Genomic DNA, 19,914 nt, shown 5'->3' on the forward strand with positions numbered 1-19,914 from the left:
TTCTTCTCATCTGTCCATTCCTGTCATCCCTCTCGGAAATGCACATAAAATTTCACTTCCTTTGTGGTTGAAACAAAACACTGTTCTTGCTGTCTCTTAATTAAACTCGATGTAAAGGGATAAAAAAAGATGTGCAGATAATGTAATTATGTCAGGGGGTACCTACACATTAGACTGCATAGCTATGATTCTCATTTGACAATATTCAAACACGTTTTTGATGGTCATGGCCAGGGGTGGGGTTACTATGGCCATTTAGACAGTGGAGACCAGAACATGGCACAGGGAGGCCCCTGACTACAAAGAATTATCCGATCCAAAGTGCCAAAGTTGAAAAACCATGCTCTAGAGGAATGCTTAAAATTTTGAAAAATACATATTTGAACAATGAAATACCTTAAATACATAAAATATATAAAATAGAATTGAGGAAAAATACAAATTTACTGTGCCTACAGCATGGGCTTTACTTTTGACCTGCAGATTTCATTTTATTTTTTAAATATTTTATTTATTTATTTTCCAAGAGAGGGGAAGGGAAGGAGAAAGAGTGGGAGAGGAATATCAACGTATGGTTGCCTCTCATGCGTCCCCTGCTGGGAACTGGCCTGCAACCCAGGCATGTGCCCTAACTGGGAATTGAACCGCGATACTCTGGTTCACAGGCCCGCACTCAATCCACTGAGCTACGCCAGCCAGGGCTGCAAATTTCATTTTAAATTGTTGAATAGCTGATGATATTGCAGACCTGTCTGTATCTTCCTCTCCCTGGGCTGCTATAACTATATATCATAGACTGGGTAGCTTAAACAACAGACATTTTTTTCTCATAGTTTGGAGACCTGGGAAGTTCAAGATCAACGTGCCAGCAGAGACAGCTTCTAATCCTGCTTCCAGGTTTATTGACAACCGCCTTCTCATGGTGGGCTCTCATGGGGGTGGGGGGACAAAGAGAGAAAGAGAGATCTTCAAGTAAGGGTAATAATTCCATCATGAGGGACCCATACTCGTGACCAAATCTAAGCCTTGTTATTTCCCCAAGACCAAATTTGGAATTTGGTACTCCAAATACCATCACATTTGGGGTTAGGACTTCAACATAAGAATTTGGGGAAAAGCAAACATTCAACCCTTAACAGTCAATCATATAAATGTGCTTTTATTATTTAGATCTAAACAGGGACCTAGAACATCATTTCAGTAGAAATCAATCTGTAAATAACAAATTTATTGAAAAAAAAATTCTTAAAACTGTCAGTCTTGTGCTATTATACTTCATATTCCATATTCCCATTTTCTTTTACACATTTCCCTGCATCACTGAAGGTGTTATGGTGCAGAGGAATTACTCTGGCCTGGGAGCCAGAAAACCTGGGTTCCTGCATTGGCTGGGGAAATCAGGTTAAGGTACTTTGGATGAGTCTGACCCATAGGGCTTCATGAGTCTAGTGGAGGCACTAAGGACAAAATGAGCGAGAAAGCCCTTTTGTAAACAGTGAAGCCACGTACAAATGTGAGGGTTTTTACTATCAATCACATTGAGCTAGTCAGGTAAGGAGGAGACTGAAACCCCTTAAAGGCTCCCCCTCAGCGTTGGCTGCCGCTCTTTCCCCAGCTTCAGAAAAGGATGCTCTAGTCGCTGAAGTCACCCAAGGTGGCGGGCCTCTCTGCAGTCCTCCTGGCCACCCCTCCTCTGTCTTTCTCACTACACTTGGGTTGTCTTGAACACATGCAGGATGCTCCCAGTTCTCCTGAGGCTCTGGTGAACTTTAATAAATCAATCTGCAGTGCAGTTGCTGCATCATTTGACAGATGTTGGGCCCTGGTTAGACGGAAGGAGGCTCTTGTTGAGAGGGCTGGTTTGGGGCAAGAATTCTGCTTCCGAGGTGTTGTAAGATCAGGGGAGTGGGAGGACTATGAAGATGTTCTAGGTCCAAACGTGCAAATTCACAAGCAGACACTTCTGATTGAGAGCCCCCACAGAGTGTCACGGCTGGGCTCTGTTTGTCCATTTGCTCATCGAGGAGTTGGGGTAGATGGAAGAAGCAGCCTGGGCAGGGTAAGGGGGAGGGGTCTTTATGTCTTGAAGGTGGACACATTGAGATCATTTGTCATTGGAAGGGATAAAAAAAGAAAGGGGTATAATGAAAACCGAAGTCAACTATTCTTTCCCAGGGCTAGCCCTCATGGAGTTGAGTAAAATAGTTGAATGGAAACATCTCTTGAATAAGGCCGTAAACTTGGATTGGAAATAACACCTTCTTTCCTCATTCTCCTTTAAAAAAATCAATTTCAAGATAATAGGGAACTGGAAACAGAGAAGTTGAATGTCATCTTGGAAAGAATGTTGGGCTTGTGAAACCTGACTTGAATCCCAACTAGCTCTTAGCCTCAGATCTGTTCATCTAAAATGGTAACAATAATAATATTTTACTAAATTGGCTGTTAGGAGAGTTAAAGAAATAAAGTGCATAGTGGTATTTTAGCATTAGTCATTTACAAACCTTAGTCCTCCTCTCCTCACTGTATATTTCTTTTCTCTCTTCCCCTTCTACCTGTTCTTTACTCCTCCTCCCCTCCTCCCTCATCTCCCAGAATTCCTCTCCCTTCACCTCCTTCTTCCATCACCGTTATGGCTGATGGGAATTGAAAAGGCATAATGCAAACTGATGTATTTTTCCTGCATCTTCTTTTCAGCTAAGCATGTTTTACAAGACTTACTCAGACAAAAGATTAAATTTGTGGGCAGCTGTAAGGTTAAATAACACATATAACATTCCGTATACTAACTAGTGATATTGCTTTTAAAGCATAAGTGCATTTCCATGCAGTCATGCCCAGTTTGAATACAACATTTCAAATTTATTTCCTTTGCAGCTGCTCACAGCTCTGACCTACCTGGTAGGCTGCATACTTGGATAATGTGGCAAGAGCCCTTCGAGGCCACTCCAAATCATGACCAGGGAGAGAGTCATCATTTCCTTCTAGGAACACGCTCCTTACTGCAATGATAACTAATTGAAGAATTGAAGGAGTCCTCTGTTTGTCTTTTTTGACTATATTGCCAAAGGGAACTTATTCAATAGCATTCAGAAAATATTCCTTTGGGGCTACTAAAACTTACTGAATATATTTTAGTGTGTGGAGTTGGGCAGGGCTGAAGGTTTATCTTAAAGTTGTCGACTGGTCGTTTTATTATTTTCTTATATGGAAAGAACAGCTGGCTATCTGGTGCTTTGGTCGCCCCCATGGTCTAGTGTATTGATTTTCTACTGCTGCTGTATTGAATTACTATAAACCTGAAAGCACACATTTGTTGCCTTACTGTCCTGTAGGTTGGAAGTCTAACACTGGTTTCATTGGACTACAGTCAGGGTGTTGCAGGACTGTGTTCCTTTCTGGAGGCTTTTTCAGCTTCCAGAGGTTGCCTGCTACGTCATGGCACCTTCCGCATCTTAAACCCCAGCAGCCCTGGTTCAAGTCTTTTCTCTTTCTGTCTGATTCTCTCCAGCTGGGAATGGTCTCCTTCTGTGAAGAACTTATATGATTAGATCGATACAGAATCAGGTTCCCAGGATCAGAGTGCTCCCATCTGTGGAGGACCCATACTCTACCTGTCTGTCACCTCTCTCTTTAGGAGTTGGAAACAGTTAGATGATCTTTCTCTTGCAGAGTATTCCCATTGCATTCTTGTTCTTTACAATTCTTTATTTTAAAAACTGGCTTCCTAAATTTCTTTTATTCTCCATTTCATTCTCTCGAAATATGATTTTATCAATGGTCAATTCTTCATTGATTCTCTCTATTTACCCGTGTTCCTGGTAAGCAGTATGCAGATCACTCTAATCCTCTAAGTCGACTGTATTTCTTAATATTCCAGATGTCATCTGTCACCTTGCTACATAGCCTTTCCTTTGCTACCTGATACGTGGTTTCAATACATCTCTCTCTAGATTCGTATTTTCTTCCTGTCCCAGAAACAGATCAGAAACAGATGGTGATTGACTAAATCAACCCTCTTCTCCCAACTGAACACGTATAACCCCACTATTTTTTTTACTACAGGTGATATAACCACATGGTTTTTATCATATCTGTCAAATTATTGCATGTTTGCCCTTTGGTGAAGGGCTGGATGTGAGAGACAGTGGACACAGCACATCTCATCTCTGTAATCCTACCTGCGTTTCTGGCTGTGATTATGGGTTTTAATTCTTCATGAAGTTACCATAATATTTATAGACAAAAACTTTTTTCTCATGATCTTTAAATATTTTGTTAAAAAAATATGGATTGCCTGAGTTGCATTTTATACAAATTCAAGTAATGAATATATGTGCCCTGGTTTAAAATATTATGTTGATATTTTTGGAGGAGAAAATTTTCCAGCACTACAAAAGCATCTGTAAAAATGTTCTTTAAAATGAAATTTTTAGTCTACACTAGAAACCAGTGGATTTTTTTCTATATACACTATTATGGCCAAAATTACATCTTTCCTCTCATATGCATTTAAATATGTCTGGAAAATATATGCCTTTTCAGCAGCTATTTAAGAGAAAGGATTTCACATTTTTATAGCTATCCCCAAGCATACATTATTTGTAAGCATCTGGATTTGCAGGGATTATATATAAATGTAGTAGTATTTCTAGAAATCAGTAATGAGTTAAAATATATGAAGAATTTAATACTACTATCATTTATCTTCTTTTAAAATTTTATATCATTTATACTTCCTGTAGCTCTTTTCCTGAACAGGAAAATTCAGTGACAGGCCAGAGGTCACCTCAATGTGGTAATGGCTCTATAAATAAAAAAGATATGTTTCAATAATATAGAGCTTCATTAGAACCTAGTCAAGTTAATGTGGGAGGTGTAGGGCATGTTAAAGATCTCAGACAGGGCAAGTTATAATGAAACCTCATTCACTGCTAACTAAAATAAAACCAGATGATCCTCAAAAGATACAACATTTATTGGAGGTGGCAAAGGGTTACTAGGAATTCTTAAAATTGATTGTGCATAAGATTCATTCAAGGAGCTCATTAAATATGAGGATTTCTGAGCTCGTTTTCAGAGATGCTGATGTCGTGGACCAGGGGAAAAGATTCAGGAGCTTTCCATTCTGATGATTCTGATGCTGGAGGCCCTTGAGATGGTCTTCAAAATCCTGGGTTAAGTGAAGTTAAGGACATGGGGAAAGGATGGATAGAAAGAAAAAAATGGCTTAGAGAAGGAACACACTAGCAGACCCAGGTGGGACATGCTGATCTCGGATGAAAACTGGTGACAAGATAGATTCCCAGGAGTGGCAGCACCGGTGGGAACTTCAGCTCCACCACCCTGTCCTCCAGTTTTTGACAGGGACAAATGATGTTTCTCAAGCTTGTGTGAAGTGTTTAGCAAACACAGCTTCGAAACAAGCCTCCTCTTACAATGACTTATGCCAACTTCTCTGAACTCAGAGCCTGAAAACTGTAGGAACTAGCTTCTCAGAATTCTCAATGCAGACCAGGCTGGTCCTGATTTAAATTGAGAACAGCCTTGTGTGCCCAGCAAGCCTCTCTCCAAGACCACTGAGTGGTCTGCCCAGGTCTGAAATTCTAACAGATACCTTATAGTTACCCCTAGAAGACTTGGCAGAGTAAAATCAGTTCACCAGCCACTAGGTAGGGAAGGAGAAGAAGAGGGATTCTCTCTTGCCGAGATGCAGCTTCTGACAGGGGCACAGAGAGGGGGAACAATGCAGCAGGTGGAGGCTTGATGGGCAGGCAGAGGAGGGACTTCAGAAGGCCCCTGGTCTCCCCAGGTGGGCCTTTCAGTGGGGCAGCCATGGGCGGAAGCTGGGCACCGAGGCTTCTCTGGTGGCTCAGTTTCCCATCCTTTCTGATGTTGTTTGTTTCGGTTTTTCATACAACTGACATCTTAGAAGGCTCTTCCTTCCCAGGGAATTCACTAATCAAGGTAACACTCTATTTATTTTCATAAACAAGGCCTATGAAAGAGCGGTTCCTTCATTAACTAAGAAATGTGATCATTTCCGCTGTTGTACCGGGTGCTTCAAAGCACCATTGTCGTTCTTCACATCAATTACTCCAGGTTCCTGGGAAATGTAAGACAGGACTAAAGTATATCCCAGCTGATTTTACAAGATTAAAAAAAAAATCCCAAACCTAAGTTATCTAAACTCATGTTGTCTTCAGCATGTTAAGCACTTGCTTTATAGGAAAGAATAATCACAGGACAAAGGAGAGGGCCGTCCTGTCTTTTCAGAATGAAGTCATTTTACTCCATAGAACTTACTGGAGCTGGGAGAGTTTCAAGCAGCCACTTCCTGTGTGCTGGGTACACACTGGGACGAAATACCTCCTCCACGTACAGTGAATGCCACGTAGTGTCTAGGTAGGAAATATGGAGAAACATTTTTGGTAGTTTTAAAAATTATTAAAATGTTTTTATGGTCTAAGTGAAAATAGATATTGAATTTCAAAAATAAACACTTAGTCAATCTAATTAATTACTAATACCTAGTCTGAATACCAAATTCAAAGAACACAGAGCTCATGACTAAAAAGAAAGAAAAAGGATTTAGTCACTTAGCAATTATTCCTTCCAAATAACAAATTGTATAAACTTCAAAGCTGAAAAATCCAAAATTTTTATAAGGCTTTTAAAGAAAGTTATAACAGAAAGTACCTGAGTTCAGTAGAGATGGTTGAAATGATAATCAAAGAAAGTCCTTTGTAGGAAAGTAAAATTGATCTATGTCCCACACATCCCACTCGCCCCAACTAATTTTTCAAACTCCCTTTTAAAAAATTGACATATAATTCACATGCCATAAAAGTCACCCCTTTAAAAAGTGAAAAGGGCAGTGTGTTTTTGAAATTTCACAGTTATACGACCTCACAGCTACCCAATTTCAGAATATTTTATGACGTCAGAAAGAGGCTCTGACCCCTCAGCAGACACTCCTTCCTCCCCTCATCTGTTTTCTGTCCGGATACTTCCTATCAATGGAACCTGATGGTTTCTAAGTTCATTCACTTCATTCCTTCTTATGGCCGAATAATATTCCACTGTATGATTTACTACATTTTGCTTCCCTAGTCCTCAGCTTGGATTGTCTCCATTTTGTACTATTGTGAATGATGCTGCTATGAACATTCGTGTATAAGTGTGTGTGTGAAAATGTGTTTTCTCTTCAGAGTGGTGCTGGGTCATGTGACTGTGTTTAATTTTTTGAGGACCCGTGAAACTGCTTCCCAAAGCGTTTTCACCATGTTTCAACAATGCATGTGGGCTCCAATTCCTCCACATCATCTCCAGCACTTGTTATTGTCTTTTTCTTATAGCCATTTTCATAAATAGAAATGGTATCTCATCGTGGTTTTGATTTGCATTTTGATTCTTTCAATATTTTGAAATTAAGTCAATGGCGAAAAAAGAAAGGAACTGAACTGCATGGTGGTCGTCATGCCTCCAAAACTGTGGAAACAAAGCAACTCCGGAATTGTGCGTAACTTACCTGTTTATTTATATATCCCTATTAACAAAAAGGATGCATGTGGTTTATCAAAATGTGTAGTGTAACAAATATAGAAAAATAGAAAATATTACTATATAGCAGTGATTTTTAATCTCTTTCATCTTATGGCACACATAAACTAATTACTAAAATTCTGTAGCACACCAAAAAATATATTTTTTTGCTAATCTGACAAAAATAGGTATAATTTTGATTCATTCACACCAGACAGCTGTTTCATACTATACTGTTGTATTGGCTGTTGTCATTTTCTTACTTGGCGGTCTAAGGGAAAAGAGGTCAGTGCCCCTGACTAAATAGTCAGTGTTGCATGTTTTAAAAATTCTGTGTCACAATGATTGAAAATCACTGCTATACAGTAATAGGACTCACTCTATTGGGTGAATAGAAAACATGTGCAGTAATCTGTGATGTGCAATGGGCAGAGTATAACATTTTGTATGCTCACCAGAGGCAGGTTAAAATTTTGTATCTGAGCTTCCCAAGAGCCAAGGTAAAGAGGCAAACTGTAAAACCCATAATGCTCATAATATTACAAACAAGTTATAATTCTTTACTATTTAGAGTCATCATTCTCTACATGTTTCCTGTAATATCAGGAAGATTCTTAATTTCGACGCAGCCCTTCCCACTGCTGATTATTCCAGATGATAGCTAAACTTGGCCTCCAACTTCCTTCCGCTCTGCTAGTCCTTATCTGCACTCTGTCTGCCCTGCCCCCACTACCCCTGAAGAAATTCAAATGACAGTGTTATTTGTCATTATAGGTCCTTAAGACTCCCAGACAGAATTACTTTTCCTTTTTCTGTGTTCCCACAGCACTTTGTAAGCAGCCATTGCGTAGACTTTCTCACTGCGGTTTGTTTATGAGTCAGTCTTCCCCATCGGACAGCGATGGCTTTCACAGGAGGGAAGTGTCTTCATCTTCGCACTCCCAGCCCCTGGCACAAAGTGGGCACCTGGCAGAGGGTGGTTGTGTCAAACCGATTAACTCAATCACTCCTGACTTCCCACCCAGCGAATGAAGTCGTGAATGCGTGCTCTGAATGCACGTCGCTTTGTGACCGTCCTTCTATAAAAGTGACCCCTGGAATTAAAAAAAAATAATCTCAGGTTTTAGCCCACCATCTGCTCTGGAAACCAGGTTTTCCTCGGCTTCCACTTTCCAACCTAAATGGAGGCCTTTATTTATATCCCTAATAAACGTAATCTTATTTCTTGCAGAAAAAGATAACCTCATCTTGCCAGACTAAAATGATCAACTTCACTTTTAATTCTGTCACGTCACATCTGCTATGTCAAGCTGTTTGATGTCATCTGTGTATGGGGGAATGGTGTGAAATATGTGCATTGATTTGCCTCTTTAATGTAATTATATATTTAGTGCCAAAGGGGAGAAATATTCAGTCCGTTTAATTATTTATTGGGAAATTTTTGTTATTCTCCTGACTTAAGATTCTAAAACATCGCATTTCTCTCCCCCTCTGCCCCCTACCAAAGCTTTACATGGTTGTAAAAAATGTCATCATTTAATATATGTGTCCTCTCCCTGTGCCTCCCTGACCTCCACAGGCCCACGCATGTGTCCCCACTCTGCACTCCTGTAAGCATCCTGCTTATTGTCCTAGAACTTGCCACAGTTCTGCAATAACAGTCTGTTTCACTCAGTATCTCAATAGCTTAGCACATTGCCTGTCTAAAATTTTATTTGAGCCAAATATACTTTAGTTCTATTATATAATATGTACAAATACAACATTCTTTCATGTGGTTCTACCACCGGATCAGTAACTAAAAAGGGGAGGTGTGCTATCTCAAAATAGTAAGACAGATGTTATTTGAGGAAAGGTTAAGGCAGTCAGCAAATCAAGTGATTTCTCTGATAGCACCAGTTCAGGTTTACTACAAACTAGTCAAATAAGGACTTACATTCAGCAACATTTAAAACCTCCTAAAGTATGGAATATAGCATGTATCAATAAATAAAACAGTAATTTGGAATTTAATTACTTCAAGGTTTATTTTTATTTGTTGCCCTGAAACTTCCATGTAACTCTAGGCTGCAATGCTGAATCAGTCGGGGATCTCAGGCATTGTTCCAAGGGTTTGCTCCCGAAGCCGGAAAAGGACCTTCGGAGAAGCCACTCACACCCCAACGGAGGTCCTGCAGCGGTGAGTCTAAGGAAAGCATGGTGAGAATTCAGTATAATTTGTTTTTTAAAATGTCCACCCTGTTAAGACATCCCCATGTTATAAATATCTCTAATGAGCACAGAATTTCAGCTCCTTCATACAAAATGCCGCAGTGCCATTTAAGGCTGCTTAAAATTATCTTAGCTCGTCCCCTTGACAAACCAAGCGAGGGCCTTAAGAAGTGCAGAGCTGCTGCAGGTGGGAATATGGACAGGCTGTGCGAGCTGCCTCCGGGTCTGAGAGAGCCTTTCTGGTGACCTTGCACTGAATCCTTAGGTTTCAATATATCATCAGGATGCAGCAGCCCACTACCAGCTGACTGACAAGAGAAACTTCTGGAACATCAAACAGAAAAATGTCAGAAGTGGAAAACTACCCAAAACTGAAGTTTTTCAGGTATGGTTCGCTTCCTAACATACTTCCCATAAGCAGTCCCATTGAAAAGTAGGCATTCTGTTAGCAGATGTCAAAGAGACAAAAATATTCTTCCAGTCTGCTTTCTTCCTCTTTAGTTAGCTATTGGATGCCATGAAAAGGAAAATATGTCCATATTTCCTGAACCCACTCAATATTTTTAATAGCTTGGCAGCTGTATTTATGTTCTACCCAAAAGTTAATAATAAGAAGGATTTATTATAAATCCTGAGCTTTATTTTCTGAATCAGAACAGCAACCAGTATGGATTCACATTCACACGGCATTGAGTCTGGGCCATGACATGGTCCTGTTCTCTAGAAATTTACAGTTGAAAAGATGTCATTCGACAAGAGAGACCCTCCCCCAACTTTCTTCTACCACCATAAAAATAATAATTAAAAAAAAAGTACAGGGCTTAAGGAAATAAACAAATGTTACATAAATTTAAAAAACCATAGGGTTGGAAAACTGTTAAGAAAATGTGGAAAAGGGAAGAAAACAAATGAAGCAAAAGGTAATGAAAAAGGAGACCAAGGGTATCGCTATATTAAGAAATGATTGCAAATAGCAAACGAGATCACAGGAGGATTCAAGCATGTCCGAATAACCAGAACACTGGCAACATTTTGTCTTAGTAGGACAGAAGCACCTTCTAGGAAACGACTCACCTTAGGATGAGTCAGATCCCCCCAGCTTGGTAGAGGATTAGTAACGAAGGATCAGAAGTGAGATTTACAGGAACTGCCCTTGGATGATCCCCATGAAATCATACCTGAAGCCTAAAATCTGTAAAAGACCTAGCCCTCACAAAGCACAGCAGGAGTGGGACACCCTATGTCATTGGAGAGTTCATTGTGACTTTGTAGTGCTGACAGCATTGGCTCACTGACAGCTTTGGCCGTTTGGGTGCATCTGGTTTACTTAGAGCTGTCGCACGGCAGCATCATCAGAGCAGGAGGAAGGGACTGCCTTTGACAGTAAGGGGAAGTGGCCCAGTGCCAATAGGGGCAGCGGAGGGGTTGCAGCAGTGCCTTCATAGATGCTCCACGGGTGCCACATGCTTCAGAAGCACATCTCAGGGGGAAGAAAGTGATAGCATCATGCAGCTGTGCGGATCATGTTCTTAGACACATGAGACAACTTACAGAGCTCTTGAAATTACTGGGTGAGGGTGAAATTTGAAAATGGACTGAAAGAGTTAACCATGGTTAAGTCTAGGGTGTGGGTTATAAATAGGGTAGCATGAAATTTTTGTCCAATCAGGGGTGATTTTGAGAATGAATGGTGTGTCCTGCTAATAATGATGCTGAGACAGCAGATGCAAAGAGACCGTCCTGAACAAATTGGAATGTATAGTCACATTATGAGGACTGTCACTTCCAACTCTGTTAGTTTAGTAAGGTTTGACGCTTCATCCTAAGCATGCGTGTGTGTGTGTGTGTACATATATATAAGTTTTTAATTTCTTTACTTTTAGAGAGAGGGGAAGGGAGGGAGAAAGAGATGGAGGGAAACATCTATGTGCAAGAGATACATTGATTGGCTGCCTCTCACATGTCCCCAACTGGGGACCCAGCCCAGAATTCAGGCACACTCCCTGACTGGGAATCAAACCAGTGACCTTCTGGTTTTCAAGCCAACACTCAATCCTTCGAGCCACACCAGCTACAGATATTTTTTAAATTGGAAAAATATATGTCAATTTACATATTTAAGTGAAGTAAGGAGAATGAGGTCTTGCAAGAATGACAAGGCAAAGATAGAAGCATAGTATTTGCATTGTTACGCTGACCCTGGTAACCCCCTTCCTGACCCCATGTTACAGTCTTAGAAATTGTGTCTGTAAAATTATTATGTCTGTCAGTTATTCATCACTCGCTGACAAGCACTAAGGGTTCTATCTTGCCTAGCATGGTCACACTGTCTCTGCCATTGTGGTGTGCCCCACTTTTGTTATTTGATTTTACTCTCTGCCTTGTGATCCTTCTGGGATAGTAGCCTTTGAAGGCCCAAAGGGATGTTTTTATATTAAAATCCTGGGGGTCAGGTTTAGAAACACAATGCCTCTCATCACAGCTGGCCACATCCATCAGTTCTGTCAAGATACTAATGGGAGAAAATGTCTTTACAAATATAGTCCCCATGAGATAAAGATCCTCATTTACTTTGTTCCTAATTCACAAAGAGAAGTTGATTTCCTCTTTAAAACTAAGTTGAGGTTTAATCTTGAATGAATTCTAACACGTAGCTTGAAGTTTCCATTACAAACTGACTTGTTTTGTTTCAAGTGACTTTATAACCTTTATAAAGTTTTGGCATCTGAAATGGAGCTCTTCCTCATACAGATGAACTCTGTAGTCCTCTGTCCTTGTCCCGGCTGACTTTCTTGAACGACCAACAGCCTTTGTGAGCCAGACGACATTTGGCGACTTAGCTCCCCAGTGCCCACGCACGTGCCACTGGTGCTGGAGCTGACGCAGTGGATATCTGACAGCAGAGAGGCTGCTCTTCCACTGACTCGAGGTCTGAGAAACAGCTACAACTGCAAAAGGCAAGGCCTAGAAGGGCAGGTCGCTGACTATTTGGTTTGATTGAAGATCTCTGCCAAGAGTCTTTCTAAAAATTCTCTTTACTAACCTTCCAGTAATCTAAGAACTACGAGGGCACAGATTTTTGTGTTTTATCTACGGGAGTATCTCTATAACAGTGCCTGGCATATAGTAGAAGCTGAAGAGGAGATGTTTAAAAAAAACAGTGTTTCTTTGTCTTTAAAACAGGGATAGTAATAGTGTCTGCCATTCTAATATACAATTTCAATGTTATGGGGTTGTTTTAAGGATTGCATCAGTTAAAACAGGTACAGCAATTAAAATAGAATGTGACTCATAGCAAGGGGTCCTCAGTTGCAAGGCAGGGAGGCTGGCATCCAGGAAAACTGGGGAACAATGCAGGAGTCCTGTAGTGAGCACCCGTGGGCCTGAGAAGCAGTAACAGTGGCTCCTGCTGAGTCCAACCTGATTGTGGGGAAGGACAATTGCTTAGAATGTTGCAGTTCTTGCCTCATGCGCCCAAGCTTGAACCTGAACTTCACTACAGAATGAGCAGGATAAGCTGGGGGGAGGGGATGAGAAAACTGGTGACAACAGAGGCAAAAGCAAAGGTGTAGGAGCTACAGTCAAATGCACTCCCCCACTCCCACTCCAGGAACTTATTTATGATTCAACCATTAGTTCCCTAGTCTTTTGATTTAATACATTGTGTATTCAGTATCTATTCTCTGTTGACAGGCAAATGCCTGGGGACTGGAGGTCCTACAGTAACCCCTTCCCAGTAAAAGGCATCTATATCATCCCCCCTGGCATACTGTTCTCTTGGTGAGGAGATGGCAAAGTTCTGAGAGAATGAACCACATGGCAGGTAAATTTGACAATGGGGCCCAGAGGTTATCAGAGCACAGGACAGTGCCCAAGAAGGGGCAGCCCTATCCTGCCAGGGAGGAGTGCTGTCCATGGACAGCTGCTGGTGGCTCAGGTTATGGGGTGGAGGTAGCACGGGACATGAACAGAACAGGTAGAAGGGATCTGTTACCAAAATACCTAGTGTCTACCTGGGGATACATCATGTTACTTACGAAGGCGAGAGGCTCGAGGTTATTCTCAGGTTTCAATTTAATTGCTCTGTTCTTTTTCCTAATAGCTTTTTAAACTTCGGATGCAGTACATACTACTCTTCTATTAAGTTATGTATGTAGGAATCAGGTCAGTTGGAGAAGGTTAAATTGGGTTGAAATTTGTACTTGTTGTACATTTTATTTGGCAATAACAATTTTTATACTTCACATTTATATATGCAATATAAATAATATATATTATATAATCCATTTATATATTCTGATCTAACATATGTAATCTATCACAATAACTCTGTATTGTATGTAATATTAACTCTATTTAACACATGAAGAAACAAAGAAACTCAAAATTAAGATGTGAGGTTGGGGTAGAAGCCCCTGCTGATGGGCGCTCAAGCCACGGTTTTGTGACTTTAGATTTAAGGGTCTTTTTTAACTATATTTGGCTGCCTCTCAACCACAAATAATTGGTGGCATCTGGCCAGCTGAAAAACAGTATTTTTTCTTTTTACCAATAAATAGAAAACATTCTGTGTTCCATCTACCAGTTTGCTCCTTATTAAATGTACTAATTGAAGAGCAAACTAGTTCTATTCTCTAGACCAGTAGTTCTAGACGATTCAAAAGATGATCCATTTTGTATGGGCATAGGCAGAAAATATTAATTTTTCAGTTTTATATTCTTAGATATGTTTAAATGGACACACTACAGCATTACAGTATACCTTAATACATATATACATACATATGTATAGCAACAAATGTGTATAATTTGTTGTACAATTTATAAGTGTATGTACAAATCCTGGAATGCATCCTCTTTTTAAAAAAAACACAGAATCGCAGGCTCAGAAGAGCTTGGAGACCACTGTTCTTAGCTGGTAAGCACTTTCCCTAAACCGTCTGCACTGTTTTTAACTAAGCACACCTCTCCTTTTGTTTCACCTGAGGCTTAGCGCACCGAAGTGTGGCCCCAGTCGGCTGTGCCCAGAATAACAGAGGCTTTGATGGAGCAGGGCCTGAGGGATCAATTCGCCTAACCCCTTCATTTGACAGAGGAAGAAACTGAGACTCACAGGGGTTAAGGGATTTTCCCCAAGCTGACAAGGTAAGGTTGAGCCCAACAATATGGGGAAACGGAGAGAAAATCCGGTTAATGCTTAGCTAGCCATGGTAATGTGTCATGAGGCTGGCTTGCAGAAATTAAATCCATTAGTAATCCCCAAACCTTATTTTAGCCCGAAGTTTTCAATGCCTCACTTACCAAACCCTCTGCTAAAGATGATAGTGCAATGGCTTTGTTTCTCTGAGCGCCCAAGAATGCATGCATTGAGCAAAAATGTCACACACACACACACACTGCTCACTGGGTTTCAGGTTCTGTGCAAATACAAATGTGGGGAATACATATGGCTATTTAGGTATATACATGAACTGTCAAAAACAGTGGTACTGAAACAAATATACTCCCCACTCTTGCCTTTTGTAAAGAATGGAACCAAATTGTCAGATTTTCCAACAGGCAAATAGTTATTCGAAATCTACTGGACTTTGAAATACTGTACAGCTGCTTCTGAAGAGACCGTCATCTCCTCGGAATTTAAGACCAGACCAATGCTAGACTATTATCATAAGCCAAATTCCAGTGTTTGGTTCTATTTCTAGACTCTCAATCTCTCTCACTGATCAGGTCATGTACTTAATTACCATCGAATAGGGCTTTATTTACTGAACATTATGATGGATAAGACGAGCCCCCTTTATTACTTTTTAATTTTATTTAAAAGTCCAGACTATTATTGAATGACATTCCCCCTCCCATGAACTTTACAATCACTTTGCTTACTCAAAAGCAAAATAAAATGAAACACCCCAAACCACTATCACCGACAAAAACCTACTAGTATCTTTCTTCATTGGGAAGCTCATGAAATTTTGAGGTTGGTTTAGGGAGGATTGACATCTGGCCACTGTAGGATCATTTTCCCCCCAAATAGACTCTTTAAATTTTTTTTCAGTAAGGATATATCTTTTAATTTTTTTCAACCACTTTATGTCCCCTTGGCAAATGAGCTTTTTTCATTCTATTTTCTAACTCAAGCTGTGAACATTTTTTTGTACAAATCTTATAATGTCATTTTATTGCACTTTCTTGTTATTTATAGCAGTTTTTAGTCGATTCTCTTGGGGTTTTCCATGAAGACATCCATCTCACTTGTGAATAATGAATATTTTGCCTCCTCTTTTCCAATTTTTATGTTTCAGATACTGTTTTCTTATGTAACTATATTACGGACTACTTCTAGAACAATTACGTAACTACATCCTGGTTATCGATCATTTAGAGTGTTTTCCCCACTATACTAATGTTGCAGTTTAGCATTTGTACAGAGTTTAAGTAGTTTGGGTCATTTCCTTAGGATAGATTCCTATAAGTGTAATTTGTTGGCTCAAAAAGTATAATCTTAAAGACTTTTAGTCCAATCTGTCACATTACCTTCACCAAAGGCTCTATCAGTGACTACTCTGGTCTTTCCTTCTCTGTCACAGTCCAGAGACTCGCAGCCCAGGTGCTCATCCCCCGCCCCTTCCTCCACGTGCCTCCGTTTTACTGGCCACTGAGGGCACAAGAACACAAAAGGCCACTCAAGTGATCACTAATCAATTTGGAGTTGAGGCTTAAATGAATTAGAAATTATTTGCTCACCCTACCTACAACTCATCCTAGACTTCTTTCCCTCATTCCTCACATTCTAAAATCCACCGAGTCCAGTAGATTCCACCACTGTAACTACTCTTATATCCACGGCTCATCCATCCAAAGTTACTGCTGTAGTTCAGGAACTCACCCTCTCTCAGCTGGACCAGGGCAACACCGTCGAACTGATCTTACATCCTCTTCGCAATTCTTTCTCCACCTACTCAATGGCAGGAAAACTCCTTAGGATGGTCACTGTTTCTGTCCAGTGTCTCATTTTAACCTCCACACTTACATGCTACCTTCTAGCCAAACCAGGCTATTTGCAGCTCCCTTATAACTTGTAATTCCAGTCTCTGTGCTTTTCCTCATGCTGTTTTAACTGTAGGAGTCCCCTCCTTAGCACCCCTTACCTTCAACACCCATCCATCCACAAAAACACACAACTGAAGGGGGTCCTCTCTGGGGAAACATGTCCCATTCCATCCCTTGCCCTTTACCATAAGACTGTTATAGGAAGGGCTGTCCAGTGATGGAGTATGGCAATATTTTTCGAAGTTAGTTTTGTGCCTGGTTATCAGAGTTCTTATACAAGCAGAACAAAGATTGATGAAAACTTGTAGGGATTGGCTCTCCCCACCTTTTTGGTGCATTATATTTGTTTAACATGACCTCAAGTTTATTCAGTACAAATCTATTTTCACCATCAGTATAAGCACAAGAATTGGCATTATAGAAGGGCCCTATATCTTGAGCTAGAGGAGGAATGTTTAAAAGTAAGAGTCCTCTCTGTACCTCCCTGCTTTCTAATACCTGGGCGCTTGCCTTGCTGACTCTTAATGATCACCTTAGGCCCTGAAGCACAATCATGAGAGACCCCCCCAATCACTCTAGCAACTTCAGACAAAGCTTTTGGTGCCTGCCTTGTTTTTGGTGGGGGAGAGATTCAGAAATCCTGGGAGCTAGAGTTGAAATGGGGAGGATCAGTACATCATCTAATTCAACTCTTTGTTTCCAGAAAGACCTAAGGAACTAACCAGTCCCTCCTATTTCTAAAGGTCTGTAGAAATGAAAAATCCTGTGTTCATCCAAGCTAGCACTGTCAGCCCTCAACTGAGAGGACTTCCTGGGTCTCCCTGCTGCTAATCTTCTTGCTTCTAACTCCATTTCCTGCCTCTAGGGCAACAGGTATAATATTGCTGGTTTACTGGGATTTCTAGGAAGTGAAGAGTCTTCCCTGAATGACGCCAGTTACATGCTTCTAACTTATACCAGAAAGGCCTACTTCTATCCGTGTTCTGCAAAAGTGGGAGAGGTAGGGGGTTTGGGGGAGTGGGGAGATCCTCACGTGGAAAAGCAGCACTCAAAATTCAATGAGGAAATAGAAGAGGTGTTCTCATCACACATCTGGAGGATGAGTTTGCACAGCACAGCTGCCCTTCTGCAGACTGTTCCTGAGCAGGCCAATTTATTCCAAATTCCAGCACAAGTGTCTGTTAATATCTACTGAGATGTTCAAAGCAAGTTAACCATCTACAAGTTATGGGGGTGCTCTTTATTGTAGATTCATTGAGAGACACAGACAAAACTGCTAACATATGTTTCTGTTGCTATGCCTTAGTCTTATCACGATTTGAAACTGTAGAAAATCAATTATGTGCTTTGAATTACTCCCTTCCCTGGCACAAAAGCATTTCTTCTTTCTTTCAGGAGAGTGAACACTTTGCAACATCTACCACTAACAGCCTGTTAGGATCCTCTGCTAAATCACTGTAGTACAAATAAACCAAACAGAAGACCGGAGGAATGCTAAACAGCCCCCCCTCTCCTGTGTTGTGGCCTCTTTGCAGCTTGGGACCTTCTGCCTTGCTGCCGTAACATCTGGACAGCATTCGGGTTTGTTTCTCAAGGACACAGGCGTGCACCTCCGGTGAATTTCAACTTTCAACATCTCTCTGGCTCTAATCTATATTTAATGTTTCATGACTGGTAGTCAAAGAAGCTTCAGCTAAATATCAGGTTGGAATGAAAATGATCCTTGGGAGAACATTTGCTTCCAGCGTGTGCCAGCAAAGTGTCTGTGACAGAGGCTCTCCCCAGAGACGCCTTGCCCATTCTCTTGCAGTAATAATAATTACGCCTTATGATTGCTGTGCCCACATAATCAAAGATCGCTTCATCACACGTGATCCCCAGGGGAAGCTGCCTCTGCTCCTGACTGGATGTCAGTCACAGAGAGCAGGACCCCCAGGGATCCCCAATCTTTCCATTGCCGTTTTCAGTGCCATGTTGTTAGCATTGTGTTTCTTCGTATTCTTCTCAATGCAAATGATGTGTAAATCATGCCCTCCAGAAGGCACACATGGTGAGGGGAGAGGGCGGGGGCATGGGGTCGGTGTATGCTTCCCTCCCCAACCTACCACAGGGATTCCTCCCATGGAACATAATTACATCTGTGCCATATGGGCTCATTTATATTCTATTACAGGTTAAGCTAATACAACTCAGAAATATGCTAAAAATACCTCAAAGTATTCTAGAGCTGTCAAAACACTTGTCATTTCTTGCTCACATGTTTGATTGCTAGTGTTTTTGTTGCAAGATTCAGGGAGCTGAGAAAGCATGCTGGCGTACTGGTGTCCAGTTTATAAATATAGTTTAATTCCCTGTATTATTGCAATCTTTGGGCTTGCAAAGAAAAGATCTTTCTTTATAAACTTGGAATGGCTCCAAGTCATGGGCATTAAAGTCCCTATACTTGTAGATTTTAATTTCCCAAGAGGTAGAAAATACAGATTTCAGATGTGTGGTTTTTGTCATCTTTAGAACATTTCTTGTCTTTGTTTGATGTAGTTATTCCTGGTGTTAGAGAAACACCTGCAGTGGGCCAACACACCAGAGAAACACGCTGTGTGAGCTGTAAGAGTTGGTTTGGGTGTCAGGCAAATCTTGTCAAGATTTTGCATGCAGCGTGGTAATGAGAACTACAAACCGTAATGAGTAATGAGTTCAACAATGATTTACAAGGGCATGTTGGGTTGCTTTTATGCGATGGTTAAAGTCCATCAACCCATTAATCTCTACCATCAGTTTGGAAAATTCGTAGGTCATGCTTGCGTAGCCTCTTAACCTAATGGTTTGATCATGTAATTAATTTTTTCATTATTGCTATCTTAACAAGTTAGTGGAATTTTTGGAAATTAGTCTTGGGTACCAAGGAGTGTGCACAGATATTTTACTTTCCCATGCTTGACAAACAACATTTCCAAAGCATATATGGTGCTAATCATAGAATCAGCCATCAGTTAAATATAACCCATTTCACTGAGAACTGAATTCACACAAAAGCATACTTTTCTAATTACGAGTCATAACTGTTCTATTCTATCTGGTTGAAGCAGTGGTTAAGGCTGCCTGGTTCCA

The 19,914-nt window shown here is 40.7% G+C and overlaps 1 long non-coding RNA gene across 2 annotated transcripts; it reads right to left on the reverse strand.

Annotated features, from left to right (window-relative positions):
- Positions 1 to 5,075: 5,075 nt before the first annotated feature.
- LOC119042711 (uncharacterized) lies at positions 5,076 to 17,926 on the reverse strand. 2 transcript variants are annotated; one of them, XR_005081276.2, is made up of 4 exons: positions 17,840 to 17,926; positions 16,643 to 16,711; positions 6,307 to 6,401; positions 5,076 to 5,173 (listed from the first exon to the last, which is right to left on the reverse strand). It is a non-coding gene; the product is annotated as an uncharacterized LOC119042711 (long non-coding RNA). The 2 variants fall into 2 exon arrangements; XR_008389643.1 differs by lacking the exons at positions 5,076 to 5,173; positions 6,307 to 6,401 and adding an exon at positions 9,619 to 9,730.
- Positions 17,927 to 19,914: the final 1,988 nt, after the last annotated feature.

The sequence above is a fragment of the Artibeus jamaicensis genome, unplaced genomic scaffold (assembly GCF_021234435.1).
Source record: "Artibeus jamaicensis isolate MK-2021 breed Jamaican fruit bat unplaced genomic scaffold, CSHL_Jam_final contig_923, whole genome shotgun sequence".
Lineage (NCBI taxonomy): Eukaryota > Metazoa > Chordata > Mammalia > Chiroptera > Phyllostomidae > Artibeus > Artibeus jamaicensis.